Genomic DNA, 19508 nt, shown 5'->3' with positions numbered 1-19508 from the left:
TTGAAAACTACCAGGAAAAATAACCATCTGGAAAACTACCAGGAAACATCACCATCTGGAAATCTACCAGGAAACATCGCCATCTGGAAAACTACCAGGAAGCATCATCCTCCGGAAATTGACGAAGAAACATCACCATCTGGAAAACTACGAAGAAACATCACCCTCTGGAAAACTACAAGGAAACATCACCATCTGGAAAACTACAAGGAAACATCACCCTCTGCGAAACTACGACGAAAAATTACCATCTGGAAAACTACGAAGAAACATCACCATGTGGAAAACTACCAGGAAACATGACCATCTGGAAAACTGCCAGGAAACATCACCCTCTGGAAAACTACAAGGAAACATCGCCATCTGGAAAGTTATGAGGAAACATCACTATCTGGAAAACTACCAGGAAACATCACCCCTGGAAAACGACCAGGAAAAATCGCCTTCTGGAATACTAGCAGGAAACATCACCCTCTGTAAAACAACCAGGAAAAATAACGCTCTGGAAAACTACCAGGAAACATCGCCATCTGGAAAACTACCAGGAAACATCTTCCTCTGGAAAACTACCAGGAAACATCTCCCTCTGGAAAACTACCAAGAAACATCACCCTCTGGAAAATGATGAAGAAGCATAACCATCAGGAAAACTATGAAGAAAAATCGCCATCTGGAAAACTACCAGTTAACATCAGCCTCTGGTAAACTGCCAGGAAACATCACCATCTGGAAAACTACCAGGAAACATCACCCTCTGGAAAACTACGAAGAAACAGCACCATCTGGAAAACTACCAGGAAACATCACCATGTGGAAATCTACCAGGAAACATCACCCACTGGAAAACTACCAAGAAGCATCACCATCTGGAAAACTACCAGGAAAAATGACCTTCTGGAAAATTACCAGGAAACATCACCCTCTGGAAAACTACCTGGAAACATCATGATCTGGAAAACTACCAGGAAACATCACCCTCTGGAAAACTACCAGGAAACATCACCCTCTGGAAAACTAATAGGAAACATCACCCTCTTGAAAACTCCCAGGAAACATCACCATCTGGAAAACTATAAGGAAACATCACCCTCTGGAAAATGACGAAGAAACATAACCATCTGGAAAACTACCAGGAAACATCACCATCCGGAAAACTACAAAGAAACAGCATCATCTGGAAAATTACAAAGAAACATCACCATCAGGAAAACTATCAGGAAACATCACCCTCTGGAAATCTACCAGGAAACATCACCCTCTGGAAAACTACCAGGAAACATCACCATCTGGAAAACTACCAGGAAACATTACCCTCTTGAAACAACCAGGAAACATCACCATCTGGAAAACTACCAGGAAGCATCATCCACCGGAAAATGACGAAGAATCATCACCATCTGGAAAACTACGAAGAAACATCACCCTCTGGAAAACTACAAGGAAACATCACCATCTGGAAAACTACAAGGAAACATCACCCTCTGGGAAACTATGACGAAAAATTACCATCTGGAAAACTGCGAAGAAACGTCACCATCTGGAAAACTACCAGGAAACATGACCATCTGGAAAACTGCCAGAAAACATCACCCTCTGGAAAACTACAAGGGAACATCGCCATCTGGAAAACTACGAGGACACTTCACCCTCTGGAAAACTACCAGGAAACATCACCATCTGGAAAACTACCAGGAAACATCATGCTCTTGAAACTACCAGGAAACATCACCATCTGGAAAACTACCAGGAAAAATGAGCTTCTCGAAGATTACCAGGAAACATCACCCTCTGGAAAACTACGATGAAACATCACAATCTGGAAAACTACAAGGAAACATCAGCCTCTGGACATCTACCAGGAAACAACATCCCTCTTGAAAACTACCAGGAAAAATAACCATCTGGAAAACTACCAGGAAACATCACCATCTGGAAATCTACCAGGAAACATCGCCATCTGGAAAACTACCAGGAAGCATCATCCTCCGGAAATTGACGAAGAAACATCACCATCTGGAAAACTACGAAGAAACATCACCCTCTGGAAAACTACAAGGAAACATCACCATCTGGAGAACTACAAGGAAACATCACCCTCTGCGAAACTACGACGAAAAATTACCATCTGGAAAACTACGAAGAAACATCACCATCTGGAAAACTACCAGGAAACATGACCATCTGGAAAACTGCCAGGAAACATCACCCTCTGGAAAACTACAAGGAAACATCGCCATCTGGAAAGTTATGAGGAAACATCACTATCTGGAAAACTACCAGGAAACATCACCCCTGGAAAACGACCAGGAAAAATCGCCTTCTGGAATACTAGCAGGAAACATCACCCTCTGTAAAACAACCAGGAAAAATAACGCTCTGGAAAACTACCAGGAAACATCGCCATCTGCAAAACTACCAAGAAACATCACCCTCTGGAAAATGACGAAGAAGCATAACCATCAGGAAAACTATGAAGAAAAATCGCCATCTGGAAAACTACCAGTTAACATCAGCCTCTGGTAAACTGCCAGGAAACATCACCATCTGGAAAACTACCAGGAAACATCACCCTCTGGAAAACTACGAAGAAACAGCACCATCTGGAAAACTACCAGGAAACATTAGCATGTGGAAAACTACCAGGAAACATCACCCACTGGAAAACTACCAAGAAGCAACACCATCTGGAAAACTACCAGGAAAAATGACCTTCTGGAAAATTACCAGGAAACATCACCCTCTGGAAAACTACCTGGAAACATCATGATCTGGAAAACTACCAGGAAACATCACCCTCTGGAAAACTACCAGGAAACATCACCCTCTGGAAAACTACCAGGAAACATCACCATCTGGAAAACTAAGAGGAAACATTACCCTCTTGAAACAACCAGGAAACATCACCATCTGGAAAACTACCAGGAAGCATCATCCACCGGAAAATGACGAAGAATCATCACCATCTGGAAAACTACGAAGAAACATCACCCTCTGGAAAACTACAAGGAAACATCACCATCTGGAAAACTACAAGGAAACATCACCCTCTGGGAAACTATGACGAAAAATTACCATCTGGAAAACTGCGAAGAAACATCACCATCTGGAAAACTACCAGGAAACATGACCATCTGGAAAACTGCCAGAAAACATCACCCTCTGGAAAACTACAAGGGAACATCGCCATCTGGAAAACTACGAGGACACTTCACCCTCTGGAAAACTACCAGGAAACATCACCATCTGGAAAACTATCAGGAAAAATAAGCCTCTGGAACACTACCAGGAAACATCACCATCTGGAAAACTACCAGGAAACATCACCCTCTGGAAAACTACGAGGAAACATCACCATCTGGAAATCTACCAGGAAAAATGACCTTCTGGAAAATTGCCAGGAAACATCACCCTCTGTGAAACGACCAGGTAACATCACCCTCTTGAAAACTACCAGGAAAAATAACCCTCTGGAAAACTACCAGGAAACATCACCATCTGGAAAACTACCAGGAAACATCATGCTCTTGAAACTACGAGGAAACATCACCATCTGGAAAACTACCAGGAAAAATGAGCTTCTCGAAGATTACCAGGAAACATCACTCTCTGGAAAACTACGATGAAACATCACAATCTGGAAAACTACAAGGAAACATCAGCCTCTGGACATCTACCAGGAAACAACATCCCTCTTGAAAACTACCAGGAAAAATAACCATCTGGAAAACTACCAGGAAACATCACCATCTGGAAATCTACCAGGAAACATCGCCATCTGGAAAACTACCAGGAAGCATCATCCTCCGGAAATTGACGAAGAAACATCACCATCTGGAAAACTACGAAGAAACATCACCCTCTGGAAAACTACAAGGAAACATCACCATCTGGAAAACTACAAGGAAACATCACCCTCTGCGAAACTACGACGAAAAATTACCATCTGGAAAACTACGAAGAAACATCACCATGTGGAAAACTACCAGGAAACATGACCATCTGGAAAACTGCCAGGAAACATCACCCTCTGGAAAACTACAAGGAAACATCGCCATCTGGAAAGTTATGAGGAAACATCACTATCTGGAAAACTACCAGGAAACATCACCCCTGGAAAACGACCAGGAAAAATCGCCTTCTGGAATACTAGCAGGAAACATCACCCTCTGTAAAACAACCAGGAAAAATAACGCTCTGGAAAACTACCAGGAAACATCGCCATCTGGAAAACTACCAGGAAACATCTTCCTCTGGAAAACTACCAGGAAACATCTCCCTCTGGAAAACTACCAAGAAACATCACCCTCTGGAAAATGACGAAGAAGCATAACCATCAGGAAAACTATGAAGAAAAATCGCCATCTGGAAAACTACCAGTTAACATCAGCCTCTGGTAAACTGCCAGGAAACATCACCATCTGGAAAACTACCAGGAAACATCACCCTCTGGAAAACTACGAAGAAACAGCACCATCTGGAAAACTACCAGGAAACATCACCATGTGGAAAACTACCAGGAAACATCACCCACTGGAAAACTACCAAGAAGCATCACCATCTGGAAAACTACCAGGAAAAATGACCTTCTGGAAAATTACCAGGAAACATCACCCTCTGGAAAACTACCTGGAAACATCATGATCTGGAAAACTACCAGGAAACATCACCCTCTGGAAAACTACCAGGAAACATCACCCTCTGGAAAACTAATAGGAAACATCACCCTCTTGAAAACTCCCAGGAAACATCACCATCTGGAAAACTATAAGGAAACATCACCCTCTGGAAAATGACGAAGAAACATAACCATCTGGAAAACTACCAGGAAACATCACCCTCTTGAAAACTACCAGGAAACATCACCATCTGGAAAACTACCAGGAAACATCACCATCCGGAAAACTACAAAGAAACAGCATCATCTGGAAAATTACAAAGAAACATCACCATCAGGAAAACTATCAGGAAACATCACCCTCTGGAAATCTACCAGGAAACATCACCCTCTGGAAAACTACCAGGAAACATCACCATCTGGAAAACTACCAGGAAACATTACCCTCTTGAAACAACCAGGAAACATCACCATCTGGAAAACTACCAGGAAGCATCATCCACCGGAAAATGACGAAGAATCATCACCATCTGGAAAACTACGAAGAAACATCACCCTCTGGAAAACTACAAGGAAACATCACCATCTGGAAAACTACAAGGAAACATCACCCTCTGGGAAACTATGACGAAAAATTACCATCTGGAAAACTGCGAAGAAACGTCACCATCTGGAAAACTACCAGGAAACATGACCATCTGGAAAACTGCCAGAAAACATCACCCTCTGGAAAACTACAAGGGAACATCGCCATCTGGAAAACTACGAGGACACTTCACCCTCTGGAAAACTACCAGGAAACATCACCATCTGGAAAACTATCAGGAAAAATAACCCTCTGGAACACTACCAGGAAACATCACCATCTGGAAAACTACCAGGAAACATCACCCTCTGGAAAACTACGAGGAAACATCACCATCTGGAAATCTACCAGGAAAAATGACCTTCTGGAAAATTGCCAGGAAACATCACCCTCTGTGAAACGACCAGGTAACATCACCCTCTTGAAAACTACCAGGAAAAATAACCCTCTGGAAAACTACCAGGAAACATCACCATCTGGAAAACTACCAGGAAACATCATGCTCTTGAAACTACCAGGAAACATCACCATCTGGAAAACTACCAGGAAAAATGAGCTTCTCGAAGATTACCAGGAAACATCACCCTCTGGAAATCTACGATGAAACATCACAATCTGGAAAACTACAAGGAAACATCAGCCTCTGGACATCTACCAGGAAACAACATCCCTCTTGAAAACTACCAGGAAAAATAACCATCTGGAAAACTACCAGGAAACATCACCATCTGGAAATCTACCAGGAAACATCGCCATCTGGAAAACTACCAGGAAGCATCATCCTCCGGAAATTGACGAAGAAACATCACCATCTGGAAAACTACGAAGAAACATCACCCTCTGGAAAACTACAAGGAAACATCACCATCTGGAAAACTACAAGGAAACATCACCCTCTGCGAAACTACGACGAAAAATTACCATCTGGAAAACTACGAAGAAACATCACCATCTGGAAAACTACCAGGAAACATCACCATCTGGAAAACTGCCAGGAAACATCACCCTCTGGAAAACTACAAGGAAACATCGCCATCTGGAAAACTACGAGGACACTTCACCCTCTGGAAAACTACCAGGAAACATCACCATCTGGAAAACTATCAGGAAAAATAACCCTCTGGAAAACTACCAGGAAACATCACCATCTGGAAATCTACCAGGAAACATCACCCTCTTGAAACTACCAGGAAACATCACCATCTGGAAAACTAATAAGAAACATCACCCTTTGGAAAACAAGAAGGAAACATCACCATCTGGAAAACTACCAGGAAAAATGAGATTCTCGAAGATTACCAGGAAACATCACCCTCTGGAAAACTAATAGGAAACATCACCATCTGGAAAACTACCAGGACACATCACCCTCTGGAAAACTAATAGGAAACATCACCCTCTGGAAAACTATCAGGAAACATCACCCTCTGGAAAACTACCAGGAAAAATAGCCCTCTGGAAAACTACAAGGAAACATCACCCTCTGGAAAACTATCAGGAAATATCACCCTCTGGAAAACTACCAGGAAAAAAAACCCTCAGGACAACTACTAGGAAACATCAACCTCTGGACATCTACCAGGAAACAACATCCCTCTGGAGATCTACCAGGAAACATCATCCTCTGGAAAAAAAAACAGGAAACAACACTATCTGGAAAACTACCTGGAAACATCACCATTTGGAAAACGACCAGGAAACAACACCCTCTGGAAAACTACGAAGAAACATCACCATCTGGATAACCACGAAGAAACATCACCATCTGGAAAACTCCCAATAAACATGACCCTCTGGAAAGCTACCAGGAAACATCACCATCTGGAAAACTATGAGGAAACATCACCATCTGGAAAACTACCAGGAAACATCACCATCTGGAAAATTATGAGGAAACATCACCATCTGGAAAACTACCAGGAAACATCACCCTCTGGAAAACTACCAGGAAAAATAACCCTCTGGAAAACTACCAGGAAACATCATCCTCTGGAAAACTACGAGGAAACATCAACATTGGGAAAGATACCAAGAAAAATAACCCTCTGGAATACTACCAGGAAACATCACCATCTGGAAAACTACCAGGAAACATCACACTCAGGAAAACAACCAGGAAACATCACCATCTGGAAAATTACCAGGAAACATCACCCTCTGGAAAACTACCAGGAAACATCACCATCTGGAAAGTTATGAGGAAACATCACTATCTGGAAAACTACCAGGAAACATCACCCCTGGAAAACGACCAGGAAAAATCGCCTTCTGGAATACTAGCAGGAAACATCACCCTCTGTAAAACAACCAGGAAAAATAACGCTCTGGAAAACTACCAGGAAACATCGCCATCTGGAAAACTACCAGGAAACATCATCCTCTGGAAAACTACCAGGAAACATCTCCCTCTGGAAAACTACCAAGAAACATCACCCTCTGGAAAATGACGAAGAAGCATAACCATCAGGAAAACTATGAAGAAAAATCGCCATCTGGAAAACTACCAGTTAACATCAGCCTCTGGTAAACTGCCAGGAAACATCACCATCTGGAAAACTACCAGGAAACATCACCCTCTGGAAAACTACGAAGAAACAGCACCATCTGGAAAACAACCAGGAAACATCACCATGTGGAAAACTACCAGGAAACATCACCCACTGGAAAACAACCAAGAAGCATCACCATCTGGAAAACTACCAGGAAAAATGACCTTCTGGAAAATTACCAGGAAACATCACCCTCTGGAAAACTACCTGGAAACATCATGATCTGGAAAACTACCAGGAAACATCACCCTCTGGAAAACTACCAGGAAACATCACCCTCTGGAAAACTAATAGGAAACATCACCCTCTTGAAAACTCCCAGGAAACATCACCATCTGGAAAACTATAAGGAAACATCACCCTCTGGAAAATGACGAAGAAACATAACCATCTGGAAAACTACCAGGAAACATCACCCTCTTGAAAACTACCAGGAAACATCACCATCTGGAAAACTACCAGGAAACATCACCATCCGGAAAACTACAAAGAAACAGCATCATCTGGAAAATTACAAAGAAACATCACCATCAGGAAAACTATCAGGAAACATCACCCTCTGGAAATCTACCAGGAAACATCACCCTCTGGAAAACTACCAGGAAACATCACCATCTGGAAAACTACCAGGAAACATTACCCTCTTGAAACAACCAGGAAACATCACCATCTGGAAAACTACCAGGAAGCATCATCCACCGGAAAATGACGAAGAATCATCACCATCTGGAAAACTACGAAGAAACATCACCCTCTGGAAAACTACAAGGAAACATCACCATCTGGAAAACTACAAGGAAACATCACCCTCTGGGAAACTATGACGAAAAATTACCATCTGGAAAACTGCGAAGAAACATCACCATCTGGAAAACTACCAGGAAACATGACCATCTGGAAAACTGCCAGAAAACATCACCCTCTGGAAAACTACAAGGGAACATCGCCATCTGGAAAACTACGAGGACACTTCACCCTCTGGAAAACTACCAGGAAACATCACCATCTGGAAAACTATCAGGAAAAATAACCCTCTGGAACACTACCAGGAAACATCACCATCTGGAAAACTACCAGGAAACATCACCCTCTGGAAAACTACGAGGAAACATCACCATCTGGAAATCTACCAGGAAAAATGACCTTCTGGAAAATTGCCAGGAAACATCACCCTCTGTGAAACGACCAGGTAACATCACCCTCTTGAAAACTACCAGGAAAAATAACCCTCTGGAAAGCTACCAGGAAACAGCACCATCTGGAAAACTACCAGGAAACATCATGCTCTTGAAACTACCAGGAAACATCACCATCTGGAAAACTTCCAGGAAAAATGAGCTTCTCGAAGATTACCAGGAAACATCACCCTCTGGAAAACTACGATGAAACATCACAATCTGGAAAACTACAAGGAAACATCAGCCTCTGGACATCTACCAGGAAACAACATCCCTCTTGAAAACTACCAGGAAAAATAACCATCTGGAAAACTACCAGGAAACATCACCATCAGGAAATCTACCAGGAAACATCGCCATCTGGAAAACTACCAGGAAGCATCATCCTCCGGAAATTGACGAAGAAACATCACCATCTGGAAAACTACGAAGAAACATCACCCTCTGGAAAACTACAAGGAAACATCACCATCTGGAAAACTACAAGGAAACATCACCCTCTGCGAAACTACGATGAAAAATTACCATCTGGAAAACTACGAAGAAACATCACCATCTGGAAAACTACCAGGAAACATGACCATCTGGAAAACTGCCAGGAAACATCACCCTCTGGAAAACTACAAGGAAACATCGCCATCTGGAAAGTTATGAGGAAACATCACTATCTGGAAAACTACCAGGAAACATCACCCCTGGAAAACGACCAGGAAAAATCGCCTTCTGGAATACTAGCAGGAAACATCACCCTCTGTAAAACAACCAGGAAAAATAACGCTCTGGAAAACTACCAGGAAACATCGCCATCTGGAAAACTACCAGGAAACATCTTCCTCTGGAAAACTACCAGGAAACATCTCCCTCTGGAAAACTACCAAGAAACATCACCCTCTGGAAAATGACGAAGAAGCATAACCATCAGGAAAACTATGAAGAAAAATCGCCATCTGGAAAACTACCAGTTAACATCAGCCTCTGGTAAACTGCCAGGAAACATCACCATCTGGAAAACTACCAGGAAACATCACCCTCTGGAAAACTACGAAGAAACAGCACCATCTGGAAAACTACCAGGAAACATCACCATGTGGAAAACTACCAGGAAACATCACCCACTGGAAAACTACCAAGAAGCATCACCATCTGGAAAACTACCAGGAAAAATGACCTTCTGGAAAATTACCAGGAAACATCACCCTCTGGAAAACTACCTGGAAACATCATGATCTGGAAAACTACCAGGAAACATCACCCTCTGGAAAACTACCAGGAAACATCACCCTCTGGAAAACTAATAGGAAACATCACCCTCTTGAAAACTCCCAGGAAACATCACCATCTGGAAAACTATAAGGAAACATCACCCTCTGGAAAATGACGAAGAAACATAACCATCTGGAAAACTACCAGGAAACATCACCCTCTTGAAAACTACCAGGAAACATCACCATCTGGAAAACTACCAGGAAACATCACCATCCGGAAAACTACAAAGAAACAGCATCATCTGGAAAATTACAAAGAAACATCACCATCAGGAAAACTATCAGGAAACATCACCCTCTGGAAATCTACCAGGAAACATCACCCTCTGGAAAACTACCAGGAAACATCACCATCTGGAAAACTACAGGAAACATTACCCTCTTGAAACAACCAGGAAACATCACCATCTGGAAAACTACCAGGAAGCATCATCCACCGGAAAATGACGAAGAATCATCACCATCTGGAAAACTACGAAGAAACATCACCCTCTGGAAAACTACAAGGAAACATCACCATCTGGAAAACTACAAGGAAACATCACCCTCTGGGAAACTATGACGAAAAATTACCATCTGGAAAACTGCGAAGAAACATCACCATCTGGAAAACTACCAGGAAACATGACCATCTGGAAAACTGCCAGAAAACATCACCCTCTGGAAAACTACAAGGGAACATCGCCATCTGGAAAACTACGAGGACACTTCACCCTCTGGAAAACTACCAGGAAACATCACCATCTGGAAAACTATCAGGAAAAATAACCCTCTGGAACACTACCAGGAAACATCACCATCTGGAAAACTACCAGGAAACATCACCCTCTGGAAAACTACGAGGAAACATCACCATCTGGAAATCTACCAGGAAAAATGACCTTCTGGAAAATTGCCAGGAAACATCACCCTCTGTGAAACGACCAGGTAACACCACCCTCTTGAAAACTACCAGGAAAAATAACCCTCTGGAAAACTACCAGGAAACATCACCATCTGGAAAACTACCAGGAAACATCATGCTCTTGAAACTACCAGGAAACATCACCATCTGGAAAACTACCAGGAAAAATGAGCTTCTCGAAGATTACCAGGAAACATCACCCTCTGGAAAACTACGATGAAACATCACAATCTGGAAAACTACAAGGAAACATCAGCCTCTGGACATCTACCAGGAAACAACATCCCTCTTGAAAACTACCAGGAAAAATAACCATCTGGAAAACTACCAGGAAACATCACCATCTGGAAATCTACCAGGAAACATCGCCATCTGGAAAACTACCAGGAAGCATCATCCTCCGGAAATTGACGAAGAAACATCACCATCTGGAAAACTACGAAGAAACATCACCCTCTGGAAAACTACAAGGAAACATCACCATCTGGAAAACTACAAGGAAACATCACCCTCTGCGAAACTACGACGAAAAATTACCATCTGGAAAACTACGAAGAAACATCACCATCTGGAAAACTACCAGGAAACATGACCATCTGGAAAACTGCCAGGAAACATCACCCTCTGGAAAACTACAAGGAAACATCGCCATCTGGAAAGTTATGAGGAAACATCACTATCTGGAAAACTACCAGGAAACAACACCCCTGGAAAACGACCAGGAAAAATCGCCTTCTGGAATACTAGCAGGAAACATCACCCTCTGTAAAACAACCAGGAAAAATAACGCTCTGGAAAACTACCAGGAAACATCGCCATCTGGAAAACTACCAGGAAACATCTTCCTCTGGAAAACTACCAGGAAACATCTCCCTCTGGAAAACTACCAAGAAACATCACCCTCTGGAAAATGACGAAGAAGCATAACCATCAGGAAAACTATGAAGAAAAATCGCCATCTGGAAAACTACCAGTTAACATCAGCCTCTGGTAAACTGCCAGGAAACATCACCATCTGGAAAACTACCAGGAAACATCACCCTCTGGAAAACTACGAAGAAACAGCACCATCTGGAAAACTACCAGGAAACATCACCATGTGGAAAACTACCAGGAAACATCACCCACTGGAAAACTACCAAGAAGCATCACCATCTGGAAAACTACCAGGAAAAATGACCTTCTGGAAAATTACCAGGAAACATCACCCTCTGGAAAACTACCTGGAAACATCATGATCTGGAAAGCTACCAGGAAACATCACCCTCTGGAAAACTACCAGGAAACATCACCCTCTGGAAAACTAATAGGAAACATCACCCTCTTGAAAACTCCCAGGAAACATCACCATCTGGAAAACTATAAGGAAACATCACCCTCTGGAAAATGACGAAGAAACATAACCATCTGGAAAACTACCAGGAAACATCACCCTCTTGAAAACTACCAGGAAACATCACCATCTGGAAAACTACCAGGAAACATCACCATCCGGAAAACTACAAAGAAACAGCATCATCTGGAAAATTACAAAGAAACATCACCATCAGGAAAACTATCAGGAAACATCACCCTCTGGAAATCTACCAGGAAACATCACCCTCTGGAAAACTACCAGGAAACATCACCATCTGGAAAACTACCAGGAAACATTACCCTCTTGAAACAACCAGGAAACATCACCATCTGGAAAACTACCAGGAAGCATCATCCACCGGAAAATGACGAAGAATCATCACCATCTGGAAAACTACGAAGAAACATCACCCTCTGGAAAACTACAAGGAAACATCACCATCTGGAAAACTACAAGGAAACATCACCCTCTGGGAAACTATGACGAAAAATTACCATCTGGAAAACTGCGAAGAAACATCACCATCTGGAAAACTACCAGGAAACATGACCATCTGGAAAACTGCCAGAAAACATCACCCTCTGGAAAACTACAAGGGAACATCGCCATCTGGAAAACTACGAGGACACTTCACCCTCTGGAAAACTAACAGGAAACATCACCATCTGGAAAACTATCAGGAAAAATAACCCTCTGGAACACTACCAGGAAACATCACCATCTGGAAAACTACCAGGAAACATCACCCTCTGGAAAACTACGAGGAAACATCACCATCTGGAAATCTACCAGGACAAATGACCTTCTGGAAAATTGCCAGGAAACATCACCCTCTGTGAAACGACCAGGTAACACACCCTCTTGAAAACTACCAGGAAAAATAACCCTCTGGAAAACCACCAGGAAACATCACCATCTGGAAAACTACCAGGAAACATCATGCTCTTGAAACTACCAGGAAACATCACCATCTGGAAAACTACCAGGAAAAATGAGCTTCTCGAAGATTACCAGGAAACATCACCCTCGGGAAAACTACGATGAAACATCACAATCTGGAAAACTACAAGGAAACATCAGCCTCTGGACATCTACCAGGAAACAACATCCCTCTTGAAAACTACCAGGAAAAATAACCATCTGGAAAACTACCAGGAAACATCACCATCTGGAAATCTACCAGGAAACATCGCCATCTGGAAAACTACCAGGAAGCATCATCCTCCGGAAATTGACGAAGAAACATCACCATCTGGAAAACTACGAAGAAACATCACCCTCTGGAAAACTACAAGGAAACATCACCATCTGGAAAACTACAAGGAAACATCACCCTCTGCGAAACTACGACGAAAAATTACCATCTGGAAAACTACGAAGAAACATCACCATCTGGAAAACTACCAGGAAACATGACCATCTGGAAAACTGCCAGGAAACATCACCCTCTGGAAAACTACAAGGAAACATCGCCATCTGGAAAGTTATGAGGAAACATCACTATCTGGAAAACTACCAGGAAACATCACCCCTGGAAAACGACCAGGAAAAATCGCCTTCTGGAATACTAGCAGGAAACATCACCCTCTGTAAAACAACCAGGAAAAATAACGCTCTGGAAAACTACCAGGAAACATCGCCATCTGCAAAACTACCAAGAAACATCACCCTGTGGAAAATGACGAACAAGCATAACCATCAGGAAAACTATGAAGAAAAATCGCCATCTGGAAAACTACCAGTTAACATCAGCCTCTGGTAAACTGCCAGGAAACATCACCATCTGGAAAACTAACAGGAAACATCACCCTCTGGAAAACTACGAAGAAACAGCACCATCTGGAAAACTACCAGGAAACATTAGCATGTGGAAAACTACCAGGAAACATCACCCACTGGAAAACTACCAAGAAGCAACACCATCTGGAAAACTACCAGGAAAAATGACCTTCTGGAAAATTACCAGGAAACATCACCCTCTGGAAAACTACCTGGAAACATCATGATCTGGAAAACTACCAGGAAACATCACCCTCTGGAAAACTACCAGGAAACATCACCCTCTGGAAAACTACCAGGAAACATCACCATCTGGAAAACTAAGAGGAAACATTACCCTCTTGAAACAACCAGGAAACATCACCATCTGGAAAACTACCAGGAAGCATCATCCACCGGAAAATGACGAAGAATCATCACCATCTGGAAAACTACGAAGAAACATCACCCTCTGGAAAACTACAAGGAAACATCACCATCTGGAAAACTACAAGGAAACATCACCCTCTGGGAAACTATGACGAAAAATTACCATCTGGAAAACTGCGAAGAAACATCACCATCTGGAAAACTACCAGGAAACATGACCATCTGGAAAACTGCCAGAAAACATCACCCTCTGGAAAACTACAAGGGAACATCGCCATCTGGAAAACTACGAGGACACTTCACCCTCTGGAAAACTACCAGGAAACATCACCATCTGGAAAACTATCAGGAAAAATAACCCTCTGGAACACTACCAGGAAACATCACCATCTGGAAAACTACCAGGAAACATCACCCTCTGGAAAACTACGAGGAAACATCACCATCTGGAAATCTACCAGGAAAAATGACCTTCTGGAAAATTGCCAGGAAACATCACCCTCTGTGAAACGACCAGGTAACATCACCCTCTTGAAAACTACCAGGAAAAATAACCCTCTGGAAAACTACCAGGAAACATCACCATCTGGAAAACTACCAGGAAACATCATGCTCTTGAAACTACCAGGAAACATCACCATCTGGAAAACTACCAGGAAAAATGAGCTTCTCGAAGATTACCAGGAAACATCACTCTCTGGAAAACTACGATGAAACATCACAATCTGGAAAACTACAAGGAAACATCAGCCTCTGGACATCTACCAGGAAACAACATCCCTCTTGAAAACTACCAGGAAAAATAACCATCTGGAAAACTACCAGGAAACATCACCATCTGGAAATCTACCAGGAAACATCGCCATCTGGAAAACTACCAGGAAGCATCATCCTCCGGAAATTGACGAAGAAACATCACCATCTGGAAAACTACGAAGAAACATCACCCTCTGGAAAACTACAAGGAAACATCACCATCTGGAAAACTACAAGGAAACATCACCCTCTGCGAAACTACGACGAAAAATTACCATCTGGAAAACTACGAAGAAACATCACCATCTGGAAAACTACCAGGAAACATGACCATCTGGAAAACTGCCAGGAAACATCACCCTCTGGAAAACTACAAGGAAACATCGCCATCTGGAAAGTTATGAGGAAACATCACTATCTGGAAAACTACCAGGAAACATCACCCCTGGAAAACGACCAGGAAAAATCGCCTTCTGGAATACTAGCAGGAAACATCACCCTCTGTAAAACAACCAGGAAAAATAACGCTCTGGAAAACTACCAGGAAACATCGCCATCTGGAAAACTACCAGGAAACATCTTCCTCTGGAAAACTACCAGGAAACATCTCCCTCTGGAAAACTACCAAGAAACATCACCCTCTGGAAAATGATGAAGAAGCATAACCATCAGGAAAACTATGAAGAAAAATCGCCATCTGGAAAACTACCAGTTAACATCAGCCTGTGGTAAACTGCCAGGAAACATCACCATCTGGAAAACTACCAGGAAACATCACCCTCTGGAAAACTACGAAGAAACAGCACCATCTGGAAAACTACCAGGAAACATCACCATGTGGAAATCTACCAGGAAACATCACCCACTGGAAAACTACCAAGAAGCATCACCATCTGGAAAACTACCAGGAAAAATGACCTTCTGGAAAATTACCAGGAAACATCACCCTCTGGAAAACTACCTGGAAACATCATGATCTGGAAAACTACCAGGAAACATCACCCTCTGGAAAACTACCAGGAAACATCACCCTCTGGAAAACTAATAGGAAACATCACCCTCTTGAAAACTCCCAGGAAACATCACCATCTGGAAAACTATAAGGAAACATCACCCTCTGGAAAATGACGAAGAAACATAACCATCTGGAAAACTACCAGGAAACATCACCATCCGGAAAACTACAAAGAAACAGCATCATCTGGAAAATTACAAAGAAACATCACCATCAGGAAAACTATCAGGAAACATCACCCTCTGGAAATCTACCAGGAAACATCACCCTCTGGAAAACTACCAGGAAACATCACCATCTGGAAAACTACCAGGAAACATTACCCTCTTGAAACAACCAGGAAACATCACCATCTGGAAAACTACCAGGAAGCATCATCCACCGGAAAATGACGAAGAATCATCACCATCTGGAAAACTACGAAGAAACATCACCCTCTGGAAAACTACAAGGAAACATCACCATCTGGAAAACTACAAGGAAACATCACCCTCTGGGAAACTATGACGAAAAATTACCATCTGGAAAACTGCGAAGAAACGTCACCATCTGGAAAACTACCAGGAAACATGACCATCTGGAAAACTGCCAGAAAACATCACCCTCTGGAAAACTACAAGGGAACATCGCCATCTGGAAAACTACGAGGACACTTCACCCTCTGGAAAACTACCAGGAAACATCACCATCTGGAAAACTACCAGGAAACATCATGCTCTTGAAACTACCAGGAAACATCACAATCTGGAAAACTACCAGGAAAAATGAGCTTCTCGAAGATTACCAGGAAACATCACCCTCTGGAAAACTACGATGAAACATCACAATCTGGAAAACTACAAGGAAACATCAGCCTCTGGACATCTACCAGGAAACAACATCCCTCTTGAAAACTACCAGGAAAAATAACCATCTGGAAAACTACCAGGAAACATCACCATCTGGAAATCTACCAGGAAACATCGCCATCTGGAAAACTACCAGGAAGCATCATCCTCCGGAAATTGACGAAGAAACATCACCATCTGGAAAACTACGAAGAAACATCACCCTCTGGAAAACTACAAGGAAACATCACCATCTGGAGAACTACAAGGAAACATCACCCTCTGCGAAACTACGACGAAAAATTACCATCTGGAAAACTACGAAGAAACATCACCATCTGGAAAACTACCAGGAAACATGACCATCTGGAAAACTGCCAGGAAACATCACCCTCTGGAAAACTACAAGGAAACATCGCCATCTGGAAAGTTATGAGGAAACATCACTATCTGGAAAACTACCAGGAAACATCACCCTGGAAAACGACCAGGAAAAATCGCCTTCTGGAATACTAGCAGGAAACATCACCCTCTGTAAAACAACCAGGAAAAATAACGCTCTGGAAAACTACCAGGAAACATCGCCATCTGGAAAACTACCAAGAAACATCACCCTCTGGAAAATGACGAAGAAGCATAACCATCAGGAAAACTATGAAGAAAAATCGCCATCTGGAAAACTACCAGTTAACATCAGACTCTGGTAAACTGCCAGGAAACATCACCATCTGGAAAACTACCAGGAAACATCACCCTCTGGAAAACTACGAAGAAACAGCACCATCTGGAAAACTACCAGGAAACATTAGCATGTGGAAAACTACCAGGAAACATCACCCACTGGAAAACTACCAAGAAGCAACACCATCTGGAAAACTACCAGGAAAAATGACCTTCTGGAAAATTACCAGGAAACATCACCCTCTGGAAAACTACCTGGAAACATCACCATCTGGAAAACTACCAGGAAACATCACCCTCTGGAAATCTACCAGGAAACATCACCCTCTGGAAAACTACCAGGAAACATCACCATCTGGAAAACTACCAGGAAACATTACCCTCTTGAAACAACCAGGAAACATCACCATCTGGAAAACTACCAGGAAGCATCATCCTCCGGAAAATGACGAAGAATCATCACCATCTGGAAAACTACGAAGAAACATCACCCTCTGGAAAACTACAAGGAAACATCACCATCTGGAAAACTACAAGGAAACATCACCCTCTGGGAAACTATGACGAAAAATTACCATCTGGAAAACTGCGAAGAAACATCACCATCTGGAAAACTACCAGGAAACATGACCATCTGGAAAACTGCCAGAAAACATCACCCTCTGGAAAACTACAAGGGAACATCGCCATCTGGAAAACTACGAGGACACTTCACCCTCTGGAAAACTACCAGGAAACATCACCATCTGGAAAACTATCAGGAAAAATAACCCTCTGGAACACTACCAGGAAACATCACCATCTGGAAAACTACCAGGAAACATCACCCTCTGGAAAACTACGAGGAAACATCACCATCTGGAAATCTACCAGGAAAAATGACCTTCTGGAAAATTGCCAGGAAACATCACCCTCTGTGAAACGACCAGGTAACATCACCCTCTTGAAAACTACCAGGAAAAATAACCCTCTGGAAAACTACCAGGAAACATCACCATCTGGAAAACTACCAGGAAACATCATGCTCTTGAAACTACCAGGAAACATCACCATCTGGAAAACTACCAGGAAAAATGAGCTTCTCGAAGATTACCAGGAAACATCACTCTCTGGAAAACTACGATGAAACATCACAATCTGGAAAACTACAAGGAAACATCAGCCTCTGGACATCTACCAGGAAACAACATCCCTCTTGAAAACTACCAGGAAAAATAACCATCTGGAAAACTACCAGGAAACATCACCATCTGGAAATCTACCAGGAAACATCGCCATCTGGAAAACTACCAGGAAGCATCATCCTCCGGAAATTGACGAAGAAACATCACCATCTGGAAAACTACGAAGAAACATCACCCTCTGGAAAACTACAAGGAAACATCACCATCTGGAAAACTACAAGGAAACATCACCCTCTGCGAAACTACGACGAAAAATTACCATCTGGAAAACTACGAAGAAACATCACCATCTGGAAAACTACCAGGAAACATGACCATCTGGAAAACTGCCAGGAAACATCACCCTCTGGAAAACTACAAGGAAACATCGCCATCTGGAAAGTTATGAGGAAACATCACTATCTGGAAAACTACCAGGAAACATCACCCCTGGAAAACTACGA

Source organism: Carcharodon carcharias, chromosome 6, assembly GCF_017639515.1.
Source record: "Carcharodon carcharias isolate sCarCar2 chromosome 6, sCarCar2.pri, whole genome shotgun sequence".
Taxonomy (NCBI): Eukaryota; Metazoa; Chordata; class Chondrichthyes; order Lamniformes; family Lamnidae; genus Carcharodon; species Carcharodon carcharias.
The sequence above is the reverse complement of the archived record's forward strand: the minus strand, read 5'-3'. Positions refer to the sequence as shown.